Genomic DNA, 11,829 nt, shown 5'->3' with positions numbered 1-11,829 from the left:
CAGCCCCGGGGACCGTGCGGTTCCGCAGCCGGCGCTCGGCACCGCAGGGCGGGCGGGTGCCGGTGCCCGGCCGGAGCGGGGCCGGCCCGAGCAGCCCCCGCTGTCCCCGGCCAGCTGAGCCTGCGGGCTGCAGGGATCGGGTTATTCCTGCCTCATTCCCTGCTCTGCGGGCAGGAGCGATCCGCCGCCGCACCGCCCCCGAGGATGAGCGCATGGCCTCGGGCCGCCTCTGCTGGGCTCTGCTCCCTGAGCTCCGGGCTCTTGGACGCCGCTCCGGAGAGGGACGTGCCCCGGCCCCTCCGAAGGCTGTGGGAAGCAGCCGAGCCCGCCGGGCAGCGAGGCACCGAGCCCAGCGCCATCCCCGCACCCCTCAGACGAGGGACGGAAGCTGAAGCGAGGCGTTTCTGATCGCGATACGCGTTTAGGTGTTCCCGGGCATCCCCAGCCCGCTCGGCGGGCCTAACGTGAAATAAGCGTTTGTCTTCCCGTGTCTGCTTTTTAACCTTTGGTAAATTAACATTGTTTTTATGAGCTTTGGGTCTTCAGAGGTGCCTCTCCTGGTCTTGGCATTAACTGTTTTATAGCAATAGTAAGGCAGTGCACTTAGTGTAATTAAATCCGGTGTGTGTAAAAAGTGAGCAGAGATCAGACGTGAGTTTGAATTAATACTTCAGTCTTTAACCGTGCAGCAATATCATTAAGATTATTCGATATGGAGTATTTAAGGCAATTCAGTATGAAGTAAGTTTTCCTAGAGTGTTACAGTTAGTGTTCTCCTAATTAGAATATTTTTAAAGTCTTGGTTTGAACTTTCACCTCTCCTTGCAAAACTTCACATATTTTTGAGAAATTCTAGCCTAAGTCAGATTATTCCTGAGTAACTATTTTTATGGAGTAGATTTCATTCCCTCACACCCCTTATGACCTATACTGCAGCCTATATAATTGATCCTTACAAGATGTTGTTAAGTTAGTCAGGGGTAACATCTCTGTTTTCTAAGTGTCATTAAATGTCTCAGATAAATCTCAGAGGGAGTCAGCTGTGGATGGGATTTAAAAATCCTCGTTCTTGATTTGGTTTCTTAAAGAATTATTTTTCTGAACTGGGTTGTATTGAGGGTTAATATTAAATTATTAATATATTTCAATATTAAAATTCTGAGCTGGTACAAAACTAAATAGACTCTGATAAATTCCTCTTTTATTGACACTTGTCAGAACTAATGACTGAAATTTTCCTTAAGTTTCAGCTATTCATCAGTGCCAAGGAAAGGAAAATGTTGTCTGTCGAGTTATTGTGGTACCAGAAGTGCCCTTTGGTAAAAATTGCTTCACTTGTTAATTGCCTCCAGCACTGAGGTGAGTGAAGAAGTTCTGATACTGATGTACCACTGTAAGTGAAATTTGTTCTACATGAGAAAAGCTTAATGCTGGAAAAAATAAGATTTGCAAAATGAGAGCATGCAGGTGTCAGGAAGGCAGATCTCCAGAGGCAGATGGAGTGCAAGGTGAGTTGGAATCACAGAATCCCAGAATGGTTTAGGTTGGAAGGGACCTTCAATTCATCTCTTTCCAACCCTGTGCCATGGGCAGGGACACCTTCCACTAGCCCAGGTTGCTCCAAGCCCTGTCCAGCCTGGGCTTGGACACTTTCGGGGATCCAGGGGTAGCCACAGCTTCTTTGGGCTCCCTGTGCCAGGGCCTTCCCACCCTGACAGGAAAAAATCTGGTAAAATGCAAAAGTATACACTGGCCTGTAAATTAACAAACTATAAATATTTCTAGGAACCTTTTGCTGAAAGACATGCAAAAAGAGATTCAACACATTTAAGCCACGCTAACGGTGTCCAGCTCGCTGTGTTTCTAAGAATATTTACTTGATTCTGGTTTATATTTCCTGTAGGATTTAATGGTGGCACCATGGATCTCCTCTGCGATGTGGCGTTCTTGCTGCTTTTCAGGATGTGAGAAAAGGCCACCAAATACTTTCCAAGTGCAGGCTGTCCTCCTGCCAGGACATCCACATGAGGGTTTTGTGTTTGGGGGCAGCTGTGTGCAGGTGCAGAGCTGTGCTCCCCAGCAGAAGCCCTGCTTGGCACAGGGACACTGCTGTCATGGCCAGGGATTGGGGCCACGGCCCTCATGCTCAGCACTCCCTAGATCGTATCCAGGTACTGGGTCCAGTTTGGAGCTCTTCCTACAGGAAGGGTGTTGGCAGACTGGAGGAGGGGAAGCCAAGGGAGGCCCCCAATGGTGGGGGCTGGAGAATGTTCCCTGAGAGAAAAGTCCACGGGAGCAGGGCTCAGTCAGCCTGGGGCAGGCAAGGCTTTGGGCACCCTACACATCCAGCCCCTTCCTGTGAGGTTATTGAGCCAACTTCTCTCAGGCAGGGTGAGAGGTGTCAAGAAGCCAAAACAAAGTTCTAGATGAATAGAGGGAAAACCTGTTCCCAGGAGGACACTCAACAGCAGCACAGTTGCCCAGCAAATTATGCCATCTCCATCCTCAGAGGTTTTTCAAACGTAGGCAGTTCGAGCCCTGAGTGGCCTGGTCTGACCCTAGAGCTGACCTGCTTTGAGCTGGAGCTTGGACAGGGACCTCCTGAGGGCCCCTCCAGGCCAAGTTGTACCATCATTCTGTGATTCTGCACTTGGGTGCACACAAGAAAGCCTGGGAGATGGACAATATTGTATTTCGATACAATACAATGCTGTGTGTTGGGAGCATTTTTGTTCTCTGCAGCAGGTAGCAAAACCATGCAGCGTGAGAGCTGAGAGAGCTTTCATCAGCTCCTGCTTTCCACTGTTCCTGCTGTAATGGAAACGTTTCTTCTACTCCTTGCAGCAGCAAAATAATAGTAAAGAAAATTACTCCAGTCAACTGAGATGATGTTTCCATCCTTCCAGGTAAAATATTTATTACCTGTTAAAGTGATTGAAGGTCACCCGTTCACTTTCTTTCAGAAACCAGCATATAGAGGGAAGGAAGAGAAAATATGTTTTAAAAAATCTGGAGGTGGAGAACTGTAAATAGGAGGCAAAAGATGGGAAAAATCAGGAGAAAATGTCCATGTCAGTGCATTACTCCGCCGCGGTACTTTACAGCAAAGCAAGATAAGGGTATAAATAAATGATAGCAAAGGAAGACTAAATGGGCATTGGTAGGATGAGGTAAGGTCTGCCCTAGCAGTAGTAAAATAATCCCTTTCCCTTGCCAGGTGTCCCTGTCAGAGAGAGTAGGAGGGATTTCTGAGGCATTTACCCTTTGGGCAGGGTACAAACTGTGCGGAGCAGCTTTGCTGAGGATCAGCTCAGGTACAGTGGGGCAGGAGGAAAAGGCACTGAGGTTGTTCTTATGAACCAGCACCGGCTCAGGACCAATGGCTTTGCTACAGTTTAAGATTTAGAGTCTTTGAAAATAAAGCAAGCAAGCTGGGTGATCTTTAATGAAAAATGGCGGATATTGTGAATGGGAAAGAAGAGAAATTAAACAAGATTGCTCAGCACAGATTGATATTGTGGTTGTAACTGTGATGTGCCTCTTCCTCCTGCCAGAGCTGTAGCAGTCTGGTAAGAATGTCCAGTGGCAATCAAGGGGAAAAGCCCTTTTCTGGATCATAAGAGACTGGCTAGATAATACCTGAGTGATATATCTGCAGAACTGCACAGATTGTGGCTTTATTTTGAGGCTTGTAAACAAAATAAATGAGAGGGAGAGAGTTGGGGCACAGAGGTAATATGAATAAATGTGAATTGTAACAGAATCCATGTCGCTCAGGGTTCAAACTGTACAAATTCAGGATTCTATTGGCTGTATTCCTCTGGAAAAGAAGTTTGGCATGAGGCACTACAGGCTCTTCAGGATTTCAGGCCCTGCCATTATTAAGTACTTGCTTTCAAAAAAGTCACTTAGTATTTAGACAGTCAGTGGTGACCTTAGAGGGAAAGATACTGCTAAAAACATCACTCACTAAATCCAGAATGAGCTGGGAGTGGCAGAGACAGGAGCAGGTAGTAAAACAGTGGATCTCATTGAGGAAGGGTCAAGGACTTCTTTTTACCCCTCCAGTGTATCCCAGAAATTGCAAAGTACTTGACCCCAACAGAGCTTTAACGGAGAAATGCACTGCTCAGGCAGTGAGTGAGCAGGGGCACCAAATCTTCTACCTTTGATGGGAATGGTGGCAGGCAAAGTTCTTTGATGCAAATTGCTTATAAGAAAGCAGGGGGGAAATGTCTTGAATATCTCAGCTCTAAACTTGCAATATAGCCCAAAAGCTTTGGCAGCTTCAAGGGCAGGAGGCGTTCCAGTGTAGGCACGAGTCAAACAATCCCACAATCACACCAGCAGGACGGTGCTGTCAGTGATTGGTGGTAATTCAGAGATGTTTTCATAGCAGCATTCAATTGCACGGTTCAGAAAGTGATTGTATCAGCAAAGTAAAAACTTTGAGATCGAAACTGGCCAAGAATTTGATGAGTAGCTGCAAGATATTATCAGCTTCATAAAGTAAAGTTTCAGGCAGTGATCAAAGGGTTTTGCCAGTTTGATAAATGAAGGATAGTTCCAAGTAGCACACCCTCAAATCACAGAAATGGCCATGCAACTGGAAGAGTATCTGAAATTCACATTCTTCAACATTTCATGAGGTAAAACCCCAAACTCACTTAGACTGAAAAAAAAAATGTATTTACAAAATCTATAGCCTTAGGGCTTACACTCAGAAATTCATAATATTTTCAGAGTATTAGTTCTTTGAAAAGACATTTTATGTCTCCTTAGCTTTGGAAATGTCTCCAAGGCACATTAAGACATTTGACTGAGAAGAGGTGGATAATTAGTGGCATCATTTGTAAACACATGCTTAATTGGACTTTTGGAGAGGGGTAGCATGCACTTAATGGCTGGTATTAATTCTGCATTTGATATTTAAGACAGTGTATTAACAGGTGTAGGATGACAAAGCATGTAATCATTTCATCCGATAATTATCTTATTACAAATATTTTAATTTGTTGGGATTTTTATTTTAGGCTTTACCTTTATCCCTTTAATGCAGTAAGAGAATTAATTCCACTAATCTAAAGCATGTTGTTCAGCCCCTACAAAATCAAAGGTAATAATTGTTTCTGCTTGCACGTGCTGCCAGAGAAAACCAGAACTGAGGAGAGGGCGGCTGTTTGTCTGCCCAAGTGACACCTTTGTGCCAGTGCTCGGAGGCACCCACGTTCCCTGACCCTGTGGGACTTCACAGACGTGAAATGCAGCCAGCTGGTTCCATAGGATGGGAGGAGTACACTGAACACCTGGCTGCCTTCCCCCTGTAGGGTGCTGTGTGGATGGTCTGTCCCATGTAGCCAATGGATATTCCAAATTCAGGCTCAAAAGATAAAGTCAATTTCTTCCATTCCCATAAATCCAGGGCTGGGATCTCATTACAAGTAGTCACTAAAGGAAAACAAGAAAATGTTGCTTCTGTGCTCTGCAAAGTGGGCAGTGAGTAAGACAGAACCCAGCTTGGGTATCAAACTGCAACTGGTTTTCCTTGTAACTCCTTATTTATTACTTTTATTATAGTAAGTGGACTGAGTGGAAAGAAATCTTGTTTTTTATCTTGCTTTCTCAAAAGATTTCACACATCTTTTCAGAAGGGTCTAAGTAGTGTCAGGGCAAAGAAAGCAGAATGCTCCAGCTCTGGTGCTTAGCAGAGGTATTTGAACTGAAATAGGGACATGATTAAACCCTTTTTACAACTTTTACAACAATCTGTCATTCAGCAATGTCCTGCTCTCTGCAGTAAGGAAACAAGGGCGATTAAAGCCTGCCAAATGATGGGAAGTTCTGTATACAATGTTTGGAAATAGTTTTTAAAGAAATAACTATATAGAAAGTGTTGCAAAGATGAATTCAAAGATTTATGAGGTGTATAAAGTGTGTGTGGGATTAACTACAGGCAGAGACTAACCCACACTAAAGCTGTCTCTTGCACTGATGAACTTTTCATTTGTGGTGAAAAAACGTGCAGTGCCCTCAAAAAAAAATTTAGCACTGGCTATTCTCATCCTAGGGCTCTGGGCAGTATTTTAAATATGTGCAATATTTTTGGTGTGTGACACAAGACAGCCCAGCAGCAACATTAGAAAAAGGAGGCTATTGGGAGGGAGAAGCAATACCTGCACACAACTTCTTGGGATCCAGACAGGAGCTGGAGGCTGATCGTAGATGGAAACAGTGCCACTGAGTGTTCCTGTATTGAGGCCTGACTTGTAGCTGATTAATACATCTACTGATCTCTAATTAGGTGCAATTAATAACCTGTACACAACTGCTGCCTGGGTGATATTTAAGCTCATTATCTGCTGCCCTCTTGTGGAGCATGGGACAGAGAAAATCAGACCCCTTTATTTTTATTTTTTTTTTCCCTCTGCAAAAAGATTTATTTTTTCTTCCAGTGAATGGGCCAACCAAGAATCTTTGCTGAAATCATTGAAGGCATATGCTTGCACTGAAAATCATACAAAAGGTAAATAAGTATGAGGATGACTTGGTCTGCTGTGTTGATCTTTACAAGTAGTGACCAAAATTTATAAAGCAGTGACCAAAGGCATATTTTGAAGGAGACAAGAATAAGGAGAAGGCAAAAAAGGAAGAGAGCAGAAGGAGAAGGAGAAAAAAAGGGAAAAAATCCTGAAAAAAACCCAGGATACATTTTAATGATCCTTGGCTTAAGCCAGTTACAGGTAATGAATTACTATTCCTTCACTATTTGATATCTTATTTCAGAAGATTTCCTGTAGCACAGACTTACCTTGTTTTGTAGCTGGTCAAAGCCTGCAATCCTCAACCCAACTGTTTCCTTGAGTGGAGAAGCTCAGTGGATGATTTTGCCACACTGTCCTGGTTTAGGGCAAATTTGGGAGGAAACTTGCAAAGGGGTCCCTCTAGAAAGCAGATTCAAGTGGCCCCCTCCCCCTGCTGATTTGGGAAAAGATTTCCTTGGAGAGGAGTGTGAAAAAAAGTTTATTTAACAAGCAAAGTATTCACAAGCATAAAGAAATTAATAATATTAAACAATAAAACCTCTCACTGTTCTGAAGAGATGGCAAATTCAGACAGTCCTCGTCAGGGGGTGCAGTTTCTTATCAGTCCCTCCTGTGCTGGAAAATGCTGTGTCCTGGGCCCAGGTGGGCCCCAGGTGTGAGCTCCCAGTGTTTATGTGGTTTTTCACTCCAGAGCAGGCTGATCAGTTCTGAGGAAAAGAAAAGCCCCAGTCCGGGGAACTGCTCTGCCTCAGCTAGCTAAAAACCAACTAAAAGCAAAGGAGAGCTCTCCCTGCTGTCCGTGCTACAGACAGCACAGTCCATGAGCAGGAGTGCAGGGCAGCAAGTGCAGGTTCTGAAACCAAACCGTGTGCTTCTTCTCCCCCTTCGCTCTCAGAACCAGGCTGAAAGGTGCAGAACTTAATGTCCAGCATAAACAGAACAGATGACTGGGAATACAAGCACCATAAAGTCACCCCAGGACACACACTTTCCAGAGGCTGCTTAAATTCTGCAAGCCTATCCCTGAGCTGTGTGTTTCAAACATAATTTAGGGAGGTTTGCTTTTAACTCATCTGTTTTTTCCATTACTTGAACTTCAGCAGCGACCTCAAGAAATGATGGAAAATAGGTGTTTGCCTTGGCTCCAAAGCCACATGTGACTACCAAAGCAGCTGTGCCCATTTCTTTGTAACACAGCTCTGCTCTCTAAATGGTGGAAGTTCCCTGACTTTGCTGCTCCAGCCTGGACAGCCCTTGGGCTTGGGTTCTATAGATCTGAGGTCTGATTTATTTGGGGGTGCTGGAGCATATTGAACACACATTTCAGCCCAGCATATTAACTAGGACTTTGCAGCTGGAGTTTCTTTCCAAGATCACAGTTGCCAGCCTTATGAATTAGGGATCTACAGTGGACTTTGGTAGGTGCTCGGGGCAGGCATTATATTAAGGGTAGAGGTCTAAAAAATAAATAATTTCTCTTTTTGGGTTCTATTTCCACTATTCTTTGATTATTTTCAGGCCAAGGGATGGAAAAGCGAGATCGTGGCTGTATGTTATTACTTACTTCTTGAGTCTGTGGTTCTGCTATTTGGCAAATTGCTGCCTTCCAAAAAGCAGCAAGAACAGAGTTTGGAGAAATACAGCCTCACACATCTGCTTCAGATTTGCCGCAGGAGGAGAAATGGGATGTGTAATTCCGGTTTATGGACGCAGCAGATGTCCATACATCTTACATGCACACACACTGAATGCAGAAGACTTAACCTTTTGGGATTCACTGAAATGAGGCACAAGGCTAGTGAGAAGTACAGAACCGTCTGTAATAATGGTTTCCACAGCACTGCTTTTTGTGAAGTCCTAATTCTCCACAGGGTCTGTAATGAGGAGAGCTTTGTTGCCGAGTGTCTCTGTGCAGTAAGAGAAGAAAAGCAGTTCAGGCCTTATTCCTACACTGTTCTTTGTTCCTCAAGAAATCTGTCAGAATATAGATTTAGGAGGTAATGGCCTGGAAGTAAAATCCCACGGAACTGTCTGTGTTAAAAGTTGTCAGAATTTACTGCTGTCTTTAAAACAATAAGTGGAAAGGCTAGAACCTGTTTCAGGCAAAGAGGGAATAAGAGGGAATAAGGCAATCTTTCCAGACCAAGAAAATTATGAGTATTAATGTGCAGTCATTTTAGATTTCTGGCAGGACCTCTCTCCCCACAATATTTGTCTTGTGTAGTTAGAAATGGAAGCATTACTACATTCTGCTTCCATGACCCCCTTCATGGTAGCTGATTGGAAAGATCAATAATGTGCCTCAGGTTGTGAGTCATTACAAGTTTATTTTTCAGTGTTGATTATTACAATGTACGTGGGCAAGTCTGATCAAAGCAGATTATTTACAATACTCAGCAGCACATTTCCAAAGCTGGGGAAAGTGGTTTCAGAAAGAGCTGACACATTACTACAATGTTTATCATTGTTACAGCCTCAGTGGGAGTCTGGTTTAATCTAATTAACATGACAGTGGGAGCACAATGACAATAAAAATTAGAAGCACTGAAGCACTCTGTTGTGTGGCTGGTGTGACTGGGAATTACAGACATTGCAATGAACGCACAACGGGAGGATGCTCAGGGGTGACTGCTGCTCAAAGAAGACTGGTTTTGTACTCATGACATTAAGCTGAGATTGTTGTGGGTTTTTTTCCCACACAGTCTGCTCTGAGCACCCACTTTAGGTGTTCTGCATTGCATTCTCTGTTCTCACACACCTCTGAACTGGCTAAACTGGCAAGATGGCTCTGGTCAGAGGAACCCAGACTGGTTTGGGGTGGAAGAGTCCTTAAAGCTAACCCAGTCCATTCCCTGCCACGGCAGGGACACCTTCCACTATCTCAGGCTGCTCCAAGCCCCATCCAAGCTGGCCTTGGCCTCTTCCAGAGATGGGGCAGCCACAGCTTCTCTGAGGAACCTGTGCTAGGGCCTTACCACCCCCTATTGTAAAAAACTTTTTCTTAAATTCAGTCTAGATGTCTTAGGTTTTCCAGGAGCCACAAAAATTATCAGTTTTTTTGGTGATAATTTAGTAACAATAGAAAGCACTATCTTTAAAAAACAAGTTAAAACACGCCTACTTCAAACCTCAGAAGCAATTTAAATAGTACTGTCAATAGATACCGAGGCTTTGACTACCATAAAAAAGTAGGCATTTTTGGGAGCTTTGTTCCATACTTCTGTGTTCTTTAGAGAACTACCTGTTGTGTTCCAGGAACAGTTATGCTGAAGTAAATCTCACAGGAGGCAGTTTCAATTCATGAAACCTGGTGGGTTCCTTTTCCCACTGCTTTCAGTGGTTGATTTTGCAGAAGTCTAGTGGGTTGGTGTGCATGGGGAGGGGAGACCTAAATCCACAAAATCCACAAGTGGAGGAGCAACTTTCACAAACTTCCAGGCCTGGCACATATCCTGGTCCTAAACACCTCCAGCAGGAACAGAGGGAAAAAAAAATCGTATGTGTCTAAACAAGTCAGGGATACAGAGTTGTTGGACAATAAAACTATAGAGTGTACACCTGATTTCACACAGCAAGCAAACAAAATTTTAATGTCCTTTCTTGTGAAATAAGTAACAGTAGTATTGTGTAGCTATTGATCAGAGGAGACTCAAACAGGCCACCCTGCTGAAGGATTTGTCAAAGGCACCGACAGACCATGAATAGTGACTATCTATGAATTTTTACAGAAAACAGGCATCTACTCCTCATCCCCAACCTATAATAAAAAGTCTTTTAAAACATATGCATCAAATACCATAAACATTGCAGCAGAGCATTGGCCAAAAGTCAAAGCACTCTGGACATAATTTCTCTATAGGACATAATTTCTCTTCATTTCTGGCAGTTTTTTGATGATAAACTAGGGAAATATGATAAAGAGAAGTCTTGGAACACAGTAGGGATGAGGAAGCCGTGTGAACAACTTGAGAGAGTGTAAAAATGACAAGAAGAAAGCAGGGTGCAGGAGAGAGAGTGGTTTGGTAATCAGCCCATGAGAGGAGGATGTAGAAGTCTGGCGATTCAACGTTAGCCCCACATTGTTTCCTCTTGTATGAATTCTTAAATTTCTCAGGATTTGTGCCCTGTTGTTTGCCTTTTGTAGGAGTTGGAACCTAGATTTTCTTCTCAGATAAAAAGGTGGGTGATTCTCTGTCACAGCAGGGCAAGAGGACTCATAGCTGGAGCAGATTTCCAGAACTGCTGTTGGTGATTGTGATAATCTCAGCTGGATGAGCTGAGCTGCTGCTGTCAGGAGGCAAAGGCCACATCCCACCTCTCTGGACTCTCTCCTGGCCAGAAGACTCAGACTTGGAACTGACACACCAAATCTGCTGCTGCTTCTTGCCTCTCCAGAGTGCAGGGACAATCACTGACACCTAGTTACTGCTGCCTCACTATGGGGAGCACCAAGAATGCTGGAAGGGGCATGATGGGCTGTTGTGGTTTGACAGTGGCCAAACACCAGGCACCTGGGCAAGAGCTGCTCACTCACCCTCCCCTGCCACAGCTGGGCACAGGAGAGAAAAAATTAACAGAGAGTTCATCAGTTGAGATAAGGACTAGGAGAAAACACTTGAAAGGCCAAAACAGGCTCAAAGGTCCAAAGTGAATTTATTACTAACAGAGTTAGAAGAGGATAATGAGAAGTGAAACAAGCCCTTAAAACATCTTTTTCCCCCCATCCCCTCCCTCCTTCCCACCAACAGCACAGGGAGACAGGGCGTGGGGGTTTGGGTCAGTTCATCCCCTGAGGTTTTCTTGTGCTGCTCAGGGAGAGGAGTCCTTCCCCTGTGAGGCCGTGGGGTCCCTCCCACAGGAGACAGTTCTCTGTGAACTTCTCCAGCATGGCTCCACTCCCACGAGCAGCGGCCCCACCACACCTGCCACAACGTGAGTCCCTCCCACGGGCACACAGCCCTCCCAAAACTGCTGCAGCGTGGCTCTCTCTTCCCACGGGGTGCAGTCCTCAAGCACAGGCTGCTCCAGCCTGGGAGCAGGGCCCCCTCTCTCCAGCGGGTCTCCCACTGGGTCACAGCCTCCTCCAGGCATCACCTGCTCCAGCGTGGGCACCTTCCCCAGGGGCTGGGGGTGATCTCTGCATCCTGGGGATCCCTGTGAGTGGATCTCTGCATCCCTGGGGATCCCTGTGAGCTGTGAGTGGATCTCTGCATCCCTGGGGATCCCTGTGAGCTGTGAGTGGATCTCTGCATCCCCTGTGGATCCCCACGGGCTGTGGGTGGATCTC

The sequence above is a fragment of the Hirundo rustica genome, chromosome 9 (assembly GCF_015227805.2).
Source record: "Hirundo rustica isolate bHirRus1 chromosome 9, bHirRus1.pri.v3, whole genome shotgun sequence".
NCBI lineage: Eukaryota > Metazoa > Chordata > Aves > Passeriformes > Hirundinidae > Hirundo > Hirundo rustica.
Note: the sequence above shows the minus strand (reverse complement) of the source record.